The sequence below is a fragment of the Sapajus apella genome, unplaced genomic scaffold (genome assembly GCF_009761245.1).
Source record: "Sapajus apella isolate SASKATOON/1434 unplaced genomic scaffold, GSC_monkey_1.0 scaffold69, whole genome shotgun sequence".
Classification (NCBI taxonomy): domain Eukaryota; kingdom Metazoa; phylum Chordata; class Mammalia; order Primates; family Cebidae; genus Sapajus; species Sapajus apella.
Window position 1 is genome coordinate 10,224,431 of NW_022437009.1, and position 11,610 is coordinate 10,236,040.

The window sequence follows — 11,610 nt, forward strand, 5'->3', positions numbered from 1 at the left end:
CACAGAAGGAGCTAAGTATGTACCAGGCCAAGGACTCCGAGAAGCAGAAATAGATCAGGCTGGAGCTGTGGGCATAGCCATTGGCCTACAACAGACTTCACAGGCTGCAGCAGCACTTGGCGCCCTGCCCAGGCATTCCTTCACTTCTGCCTTCAGCATTTCACACACAGGTCTCTTGCAGCCCACACCAACTCCACACTATACAGAGAAAGGAATTCTGGGAATGGTAGTTCCAACTTAGCAAAATTGACACCATGTAAATCCAATACATCTGAAAGATTATTTTTTAACTTAAAAAAACTTTTCTTTTTGAAATAATAGTTTCCAAAAAAAACTGCAAAAAGAGTTCCTGTATGCCCTTCACTGAGCATTCCTGAATGTTAACATCTCACATAACCATATATTATTACCAAAATCAGGAAATTGACATTGATACTGTTAACAGTATCCTATTCAAGTTAATTTTTTTTACAGATTCTATTCAAGTTATGTTAATTGCCCCACTAATCTCCCTTTCCTGACACAGAAAGTCCAACCCAGGCTTCTATGTAGCATTTAGTTGCCATGTCTCCCTAGTCACCTCCATTCTGGAACAGTCCTCAGTCTTCTGAAAACCTTTTTAAGAGCTAAAAACCAGAAAATGTCCAGAATGATGAAGGCCTGGAAAACAAGAGCCCCGAGGAAATACTGCTGGAACTGGAGCTATCAGCCTGGAGGGAAGTCTCAGGGGGTGCATTAGTCATCTTCAAAGCTGTCTTCAACACTAAAAGACCTTCCTGCAGAAGATGGAGTAGTCTTATTCTGTGTTGCCCCGGGGGTGGAATTAGAATTAGCATATTCTGTGGAGTAGGTGATTCTACAGGTGGAATTACTACTTGGAAGAGTTCAACTTGTCACTATGCAGAACACTCTGTCAGTTAGAACTAACTGTACCCTAGGCTGGCGTGAGAGCACACAGAGCTGGATGAGACCAAACAGATAGGCCTGCGTAACAAGAAGCCAGATGGAGGCAGGTGGGAGGGGGAGGGAGTGGTGGCAGGAGCAGATATAGAGACGGGCAGCTGGCCTGGGCCCACATGACTTAGGGCTATTGCATTCAGGATGGAGAGCAAAAGGGACAGAGACTTGATTGGCAGGCCCAAGGGAGAAAGTTGGTGAGGCAGCAGCAGGGACAGCGGACACCTCCATCCAAACACGTTTGCTACCAAATTCTATTAATAGATAACCTGAGGCATTACCTGCAGCCCTACCCAAGGACAGTTCATTTAGTTTGTCCACTCTTTAAAGGTCTCTTTTAAAGGGACCCGTCATGAGAGAGAGGGTGATCTGAAGAGACAGAAATTATTTTTGGTCCGGGAGTTCTGTGTTGGGAGCAGCACAGCAGCACCCCTTAGGGGGTACTGAGGCATGCTGGGAGCTGGAAGGGAGTCAAATCCTTGGCATGGCTTAAGTCTGGGCAGTCCTTGTAGTTGAAGGTTTGGCCAGGATCCTTCAAAGTGATGAAATCCATCTGAAGCTCATGTCACCCTGACAAACAAACACAACTAAATGGCAGTGAGGGAAAGCAATTAGCCAAAGCATACATAAAGAAAGATCTTAGTGACATTTCTACTTTCAAAGTCAGTCAATAATTGGGATTTCCGGTCCAGCAAATACTTAGTTCGACAAAATCGTCATGAGTAAGTAGCTAACAACTGTATCACAACGCAACACTGTCGTTACCACGGTCTCATCCATCTGTCTGGCCGCAGATTCACATATCTGTGTGTCCATCTTGCCATTAGTCCATCCATCATCTGTCCCTCCACCCACCCAGTCACACTTTCTCCATCAAGAAAACATTGCTTAATTTAGCTATGGTCGGCAGGGTGAGGTGGGTAAGCCTGTAATCCCAGCACTTTGGGAGGCTGAGACAGGCAGATCACTTGAGGCCAGAAGTTCAAGACCAGCCTAACCAACATGGCAAAGCTCCATGTCTACTAAACACATAAAAACTTAGCCAGATGTGGTGGTGCACACCTGTAATCCCAGCTACTCAGGAGGCTGAGGTACAAGAATCGCTTGGACCCGGGATGCAGTGAGCCGAGAATGCGCCACTGGACTCCAGCATGGGCAACAGAGCGAGACTGTCTCAAAAAAAAAATTTAGCTATGATCTAGTGGATGGTGGAGGAGCAGAGGTAACAAAACAGTGAGGCTGTCACTGGATAAAACCCAGACTTAAGCCAAGGAAATTTAGATTTCCCTTTAAAATGCATCCAACTGAGCAATTTCTTTTTCTTTTTTTTTTTTTTTTTTTTGGAGACTTTTTGGAGAGTCTTGTTCTCTCACCCAGGCTGGAGTGCAGAGGCACGATCATGGCTCACTGCAGCCTCAACTTCCTGGGCTTAAACGATCCTCCAGCCTCAACCTCCTGAGCAGCTGGGACCTCAGGTATATGCCACCATGCCCAGCTGATTTTTTACTTTTTGTAGAGACTGGATCTTACTATGTTGCCCAGGCTGGTCTCAAACTCCTGGGCTCAAGAAATCCTCCTATTTGGCCTCTGAAAGCGTTGGGATTATAAGTGTGAGCCACCACACCCAGCCTAGCAATTTCTATACATGATTCAAAGTGATTTATAGGCGATAAGTAAAAGTTATTTGAATTTCCACAGCAGGTTCAGATTGTTTGTGACTCATGAGAAATTCTTGGAATTGAAATCAGATTTAACAAAATTCCATCAACTAGGAAGAGAGGGATCAATACCTACCCCCCGCCTCTTTCCAACTCAAGATTATGGGAATCTCTCTGATGAGCTGACGTGGTCCCTGCTGAGGACCACTGGTGGGAAAGGCCACCAAGAACCACCAAGGGAGAAACTTACCAGAGGGGAAGCGGACTGAGAAGAGGTAACTTGACTGCCACCTCCTGACCCAGCTGCTCTGGCAGGGTGGGCACGTGTGTGGGAGTCCAAGTGCGGAGCTTTCCTGGCTGGGCATGACACTGGAGCATGGGAGTTTTCCTCCTCGACACATCATCAAGGCTCGCGCAGGGGCCTGAATTATCAGTGCCATTGCAGCCACGAGCAGGGTAAGGCTGCCCGAGGTCAACGATCACAGTCATCAAAGGACCTGAGTTCCAGGCACTGCTCTGTCACTCACTGGCCACCTGACTTAGCTCAGGTTCCCAGCCATGGATTGGGGACATTACAATTTCCTTCTCACCAGAATCCTTGAGAGGCCTAAAGGCTAAATTGAGAAGATACTGCCAGATGTGGAGGTGTCAGAACCCTGGCATCGTGAAGTGGCGGACTTGCGGGTTGGTAAAAAGAATTTACTGACCACAGGAGATGTTTGAAAAGCCAAGTTTATTAGAAAGAACACCGCAGAAGAGTGCAGCAGGGCACCTCAGGGAGAGGTCTGAGCTTGGATTTTTGAGGTGGATTTTTCCTTAGGAGTACTTACGGACCTTAAGGCAGGAGCTTGAGGATAATATGAACCATACTAGCCACGAAAGTCATGATAAATGTTACATTTGGAGGCATTTTGGTGCCTTGGGTTGCACAGTGAGTTTTGACATGGCATTCTGGAGAGGTATAAAAATTTCAGCTACATATAAATTTTGCGGGGAAAAGAAATCTGGAACCAGATGTTTGCTTTAGATAATGTAAAAGTCTAATTACTTCTGATTTCCCCAGATGCGGAGCTGTGCCTCTGGATGGCCTGTTTGTTGGCCACCAGGTGGTCTTCACACCCTTCTAAATCCCTGAGACAAGAAGTTTTTGTCTCCGGGGCCTGTTCATCGATCACTGGATGATTTTTGCTCTCCCCAGATACCTGGAAGTGTGTTTCAGGAACCAGCTCCAGCCAACCTTTTCCCATCCTTAGATGGGTAATCAACTGTCACCTCCTACTGATTGGCGCTTTGATCTTGGATGAGAGAAGTTGCTGACAAAACCTAAATCATCAGTCATTTTGCCCTATTTTGAACAGTAATATTCTTTAATTTCTTTTTCTCTTTTTACCTAACATTTCTGAGCTTAACTCTGCTACAAAACATGGGTAACAGACTGTATCTCATTGAGTTACTGTAAAAATTAAATGAGATATTAAGTGCCTACTGAAAGGCAAGGCTTGGTATAGGCTTGGGATGAGAAATCAATTCCTGCTTCATTGCTCCTTGGATCTATAGCTTTAATGAGTACGTGAAGAATAGATACTCAAAAATAGTTAATCATAGCTAAAAATTATTGAGCACTTTAGGTCAGGCACAGTGTTATATACCCTTTTTATATTAATTTGTTTAATCCTCATAACAGACCTATGGGTTGTATACAAATACAATTCCCATTGTACAGAAAGAAAATAGGAGCACAGAGAAGTTAAGTAACTTGCCCAAGATCACACAGCTGGTAAACAGTAGAGCCAGTACATGAACCCACACATTCCACTCCCAGAGCCCTTGCTCCTAAGTGCTGTGCAACACTGCATCGTTACTGAGGCAGAAACACAAATTCAGTCCCAATTCAGCTTGAAAGTAGCTAACGGTAATGAGATACAGGTTACCTCTAATTTGAGGGAAACTTGGCCAGATGGGGCTTAGTTTCATCTGCTTTTCTCTGCCTTTCTAAGTCATCTCAATGATGTGTTTTAGTCTGTCTCTCTTTATTTCTTTATGCTGCTCACCTCAAGCCAGAGGCAATTTGACCTTTTATGTTTTAATACTGCTAAATGGTCAAGAGCTCAAGAGAAAGAGAGAGAGAGCAACAAGATTAACACAATATTATGTGTCATAAATGGATCGTAGCCTGGATCTAGCTAGACATTTAAAAATTAGGCCAAATAGGAATGGGGAGAAAAGGGAGACCCTCTTTTGAGCAACATGATTAGAAACTAGTTGCCCCTTGTAAAGCACAGTACAAAGAAGAATTTCCCATATCAAAGAAGCTGGGAAATGATACGCTGTGGCTCAGGTGATCAGAAGGAAACAGAAAGAGATGTAAGCCCATCGGTACCGAGGTGGAGGATGCCAAAAGTGAGCGACACATAAGTAGCCAGGAAATAGGAGTCACCATGTCGACCCACCATGCTGGGTAAAATGGCCTAGAAATACAAGGGAAGGGGAACCCCAGCCAAGGATTTGGGGTGGGCAGGATTCTACTTGGAGGGCTCTTTGTCTAGTGTAGCAGACAGGAAGGCTTCCAGTTGTCATAAAAACAGGGGTGAACTATGCCCCATTTATTCTCTGAGCACTGACCACACATCTGCCTCCTTGGTGCATGCCAGGATGCACAGATGAACAAAAGCTCTCACCTGCCTTTCCGAAGTTCACAATCTCCGGGGACAGATGGCCCAGCAAGGGTATGATTGCCAAGCTGTGTAATGATTGCTTTATCGGACTTGGGGTAAGAGGAGCAAAGAGGAAGCTGGTCCAGGTACAGAGGCGATATATCTGAGCTGCAACTTAGAGAATAACAAGGTGTTTTCTATGTGGATGGCAGTGAAGTCTTCTTATACCTAGCGAGGCGACCTTATTTGGAAAGACACTAGAATCCCGACTGGTTTGGCATGTTGGGGAAAGTATGTTGGGAATATGCGATGGAGGGGGAGGGTTGTGCTGAGTCAGATCAAGGTGTTAGTTTATCCTGAAGGCACCACTCACCTCTGACAGTTGCTGAGGTCACAGAGCCTTGCCTGCTGGGGTGCCGCACCCCCATGGCAGTACTTTCCAAACTACAAGTCACAACCCATCGGATAATGAAATCGATTTTGTGTCTGAAAACTAGAATTTTTTAAAAAATATCAAAATAGACCAGAACAATGCCTTTCAAAGGATCAATTGTGGAGCATCTGCTTTTTGTTTTTCAGACGAGTCTCACTCTGTTGCCCAGACTGGAGTATAGTGGCACAATCTCTTCTCACTGTGACCTCTACGTCCTGGGTTCAAGTGATTCTCCCACCTCAGCCTCCCAAGTAGCTGGGATTACAGGAGCATGCCACTAGGCCCGGCTAATTTTTGTATTTTTAATAGAGATGGGGTTCCACCATGTTGGCCAGGCTGGTTGCAAAGGGATCTGGTTTTTTTTGTTTAGTTCCAATCTGTCGTGAATGGATACTTTTGCAAAATGCAATAAAAAATAAAAATAAATTACTAGGAAAAGGATCATGCTCATAGATGCCATACTACTGTCAACTTACTATAAATGTCTAAAATACTCTATTTTTAACAACTTTATTGAGATATAATTCACATATAATTCACCCATTTAAAGTGTAGAATTCAGTGGTGTTTAGCATATTCACAGAGCACCAAAATCTATCTTAGAACATTTCCATCACTCCTAAAAGAAACCTTCTATGCATTAGCAGGTAATACCATTTCCCTCAGACTCTCATTACCTCAGCCCTGGGCAACTACCAAACTACATTCTATCTCCATAAACATTTCAGATAAATGGAATCATACACCATGCCATTGTGAGAAGCAGAAAAGTTCCTTTTTTAAAGTTCCCTTTCTTGTTAAAAAGTAAGTGTGCTAATAACTTTGTTAAGCCCTATCCTATGTAGCTGTTAGACATGCCATGCTTACAGGCACATAGTACATTCTATGTCCTTGTACTTTAACCAAGATATCTGTGCTGGACGTGCCCACAGGCATGTCCCAGCTCTCCATTGCTTTTACCTGTTTAGAAAAGTTTTAAGTCATTAGTCAGTCTGGTTTTGGTTTAAATTGTGAGATCTGGCTCCAGCCAATGGAAATCAAACACAGCAGTAAGAACAGCCCCAAATGTGTAAGAAATAAATTTGTGTGTATTCCTTTGTTCTTTGCACTCTTGTGGCAAGATGGCTAATGAGAGTATCCTTCCTGCAGTCCAGGAAGTAAAAAAATTGAATTGTTGAAAAATCCTTTGTCTCAGTGCTAATTTTTCTTTGAGGCACCGAGCATCTATTTCCAACACAAGCTTTTGTGACTGGCTTCTTTCTTTAGCATAATGTTTCAGGGTTCATCAGTATGTGTCAGTACTGCATTTCTTTTCATTGCCAAATAATATTCCATTTTGTGGATATACCACATTTTGTTTATCCATCCATCTGTTGATGGACATTTGGGTTGTTTTCACTTTGGGACTATTGTAAATAATGCTGCCATGAACATTCATACATAAGCTGTTAGGTAGACACCCAGGAATGGAATTGCTGGGTCATATGGTAACTGTTTGTCTTGTTGAGGAACTGCCAGACTGCTTTCCACAGCAGCTGCCCCTCTCTCCATTCCCACCAGCAGTGCATAAGGCTTCCAATTTCTCCATATCCTCACCAAATAACTTATGATTGTCTGTCTTTTTTATTATAGCCACCCTAATGGATGTAAAGTGCTATTTCATTGTAGTGTTGCATTTCCCTAATGGCTAATGATGTTGACATCTTTTCATAAAATACTTTAATTTCTCTGACTTTCTGCACTCATCTCCTCCCTGCCTGGTGACAAGCAGTTCAGGGACCACAGTTTGAGTAGCACTGGCCTGGAAAATATGAGTGCATCCCTTGGAGTGAGGTTAAGTGTTGTTTCATGGAATTTTTGCTTCACCTAGATACGTATGTTTATATATTCAGGACTGTGATATAAAATGTATTTGTATTGCTTACTGTTTGTAAACCCCCAGCCTGCAGATTTCCTGCCATTTGTCCTCACTCAAAGTAAAACAGGTCATCCTTGAAGAGGAACATTGTCCTTCTAAACATACCTATGGCAGGAAACAGTCTATGGCCAAGTGCCACGATCTCACCCCTGGGAAAAATCTGACTGGCTGTTCCAAAATATGAAGCTAATTTAAAAAGGGCTTAAGTCCCAAACCACTTTAGTCAATAAAATAGTCTCCCTATTTTGAACTCAGTAAAACATTTTTAAAAGTTTCTTAATATTTTCATTGTGTAACCACCCAAGGGGTTCACCTTGCCCCCTGCCTAGACAGAGCCAATGCATCAAGACAGGGAACACCGCCAACTGTGTGGGAGACCAGAGTTGTTTTATTACTCAAATCAATCTCCCGGAGCATTTGGGGAGCAGAGTTTTTAAGGATAACTTGGTGGGTTGGGGTAAGCCAGTGAGCCAGGAGTGCTGATTGGTCAGAGATGAAATCTCAGGGAGTTGGAGCTGTCTTCTTGCTCTAAGTCAGTTCCAGGGTGGGGGGGCCACAAGACCAGATGAGCCAGTTCATTGGCGCCAGCTGATCCAGTAAGTGCAGGGTCTGCAAAACATCTCAAGCACTGATCTTAGGAGCAGTTTAGGGAGGGTCAGAATCCAGCTACTTGACTCCTAAACCATCATTTGTAATCTTGAGTCAGTCAAGTTAGATCTCTTTCACTGTCTCAGTCATAATTTTGCAAAGGCAGTTTCAACCCTTCCCTTTGGGTTTTATAATGCCTTCATCTTAAGATGTAGGCTATGAAGATGGGAAAAGGCCGTTGATCACTCTGGCTTCTTCTTGAGGACAGGGGACATAGTGGGAATGGGAGTGAACTCCAAGGTGAGAAGACTGGAACCGCTTTGCACCTGTCTGAGTGCACTCTTGCAGGCCTGGCTGGGTGTTCATGGCTTGCATGGCACAAACATTAGTACTCTCATCTATAGTTTTGCCACAGTCTTTAAGTTAAACAGCCTACTATAAGGTAAATAACGAGTCCTAGGATGACAAGTACAATTCCCAATTTTAAAAGCAAAGATTTGAAAGCATTTGCTTGAGGACTTCTAGCCCACAAAGGATTTGGAATTTAATCTAAACTGCTAGAAAAAACCTCAAGGGCCAGGAGTGGTGGCTCACGCCTGTAATCCCAGAACTTTGGGGGGCCGAGGCAGGAGGTCACCAGAGGTCAGGAGTTCAAGACCAGCCTGGCCAACATGGTGAAACCCTGTCTCTACTAAAAATACAAAAATTAGCCAGGCATGGTGGTACATGCCTATAATCCCAGCTACCTGGAAGGCCGAGGCAGGAGAATCGCTTAAATCCAGGAGTCAGAGGTTGCAGTGAGTCAAGATTATACCATTTCTCTCCATCCAGCCTGGGTGACAGAGTGAGACTCTGTCTCAAAAAAAATTGTTTTTTAATAAAAAACCCTCAAGAACAACAAACAACAGTGTGCCATAGTTTTTCTTTTGAAGCATCATTTTTCTCTCTCTAGTCCCCATTTTTATTAAAAACAAATCATGATAGAATTGATTTATTTACAAAATAAACTTTAGTCTTACTGTATTTGGCCTAATTATTTGCATAAAGTAAAGCAAGAATAATTATTTTTCACTTAGGATTTTTTTGTTCCATGAAGAATCTCAGTTAAGACTTTTTAAAAGCTGAGCCCAGCCATGGGTTTGTACCCTCAAATACCTATGAGTTGGGCAAATTCATCTCCTCTTGAGGTCCCAAGATAACTTGGGGCTCCTGGACCTGTTTGAAAATGAAATTCCTTACTTACCACAGGACAGGAACCTTGTACAGGGACTCTGTGTGGACAGGGTATGAGGCCAGATTCCCCAACAGCCTTTAATTGGCTGTATAAGTCAACTTCCATTCTTTAAAGGAAGCATACCATTCCAGTCAAAGCTTTGGTAAAATAACCGATTTCTCCAACTTTTTCTGTTACAAAAGAAAACAAATTTTTATTGCACTTATGCTATACTGCCATAAATTGAGAATATTCACAAATAGTTTCCAAATTCTGGAGAAATCAGGTAGAGAGGAACTAATAGGCTCCAAATTTTATTCACAGGAGGATATTTTACTCACTTGTTAAAAGTTGCAAATAGCTCTAAAGAAATACATTTTCTCGACTCTAAAAATAAAAGGTTTAGCAATGTTTAACAATTAACTCTCCATGAGAGTCCTAGAAGTTCGATTTTTTCCTCTATTCCAATAGCATAATTTTTAAAGTTATCTGAGACCTGCACTTAGAGTCCTATATTTGATTATAAACTGCCTTTTAAAAAGGACCAAAGCAAGACAAAATGTCTGTGGATGACAGAAGTCTACAGCCACTATTAAAGTTACAATTGATGGCTGGGCGCGGTGGCTCAAGCCTGTAATCCCAGCACTTTTGGTGGCCGAGGCGGGTGGATCACGAGGTCAAGAGATCGAGACCATCCTGGTCAACATGGTGAAACCCTGTCTCTACTAAAAATACAAAAAAAAAAATTAGCTGGGCATGGTGGCGCGTGCCTGTGATCCCAGCTACTCAGGAGGCTGAGGCAGGAGAATTGCCTGAACCCAGGAGGCGGAGGTTGCGGTGAGCCGAGATCGCGCCATTGCACTCCAGCCTGGGTAACAAGAGCGAGACTCCATCTCAAAAAAAAAAAAAAAGTTACAATTGACTAGGAATTTTGGTCACTTCTGTGGCATACAACAATTTTATGCAACAATTATAATTATTAATGTTCCCTAAATTATATCAACATTATAGAAGTTTCCCATAATTTTGGAACACATACTAACAACATATTTATACAAATACAGTCCAAAGTGAAACAAGCACCATTCACTCTTCTATTTGAAAGCTTTTCCTCTATTCTAATGTCACAATCTCCAGAGTTTTTTATCAGAATCCTGCATTTAAGAGCGCCTGTTAACTTTTAAAGCTGATTATAAAAGCATCTTTTAAAGAGGACCAAAACAAGACAACAATTACCTGTGAATGACGGAAACATTTTAGGGCAGCCGCTGTTGATGAGGAAATTTACCTCTGTGGCACACAGTCTTTTAACATAATAATTATAATTATTAAAAAAATAAAAAAATAAAAAATAATAATTATAATTATTACTGATAATATAGACTAAGTCATATTAGAATTATAGGAGTTTTACATAATTTTAGAACATATACTGATAACACATTTACACAAATGTAGACCAAGGAAAGCCAAACACCATTTCATATTTGGCAATGCTTCCTGTATGATTTTTGAACCAAATAAGCCAAATGTGATTTTTGGACTTTAGAGGACCTAATACCTAAAATGTTAGGTTAGAAAGAGACATAATTTATAGTTTGATTTTGGAAAGTTTGTCAAATATCAAAGGTTTAAAACACTAGATATCACAAAATATAATCCCAAGTCACCATAACTTATTCATTTGGTAAAAATAACTCCAAAACAATTTTAAAAAAGAAAAACCTTTACTCTGATAGAGAAGATGTAGCATTTTAAACAAGACCCAGTGAAGATAGCAGAAGGTCAACTGAATCTGCCTCTTACCTCGCTCCTATTTCTTTTTCCCTGCCATTTACCCAAAGGAAAAAACAAAACCCTTTTATCATCTTTTAACATTACATGAAAATTGTCTTCAAAAGAGAAAACTAAATTTCATGTTTGCATTAGTGCATCTTTAATGTTAAAGCTAGTTTTTTAGATAAAATTTTATATCTCTATCCAGTTTTAATTAGTTTCACCGTAAGGTAAGATTTTCATAAACTTTTTAGAATCCTCTATAATTTTCCATCAAACAGCAGATCAGTTTTCTAAGAAAACCCTGTTATTTGGACACGTGGGCCCTGATTCTGGCTCCACATCGTATGATTTTAATGTTTTAACCTATAGAAAAAAGCTAAATAATTCATTTTAAATCTTAGCCAACTTGT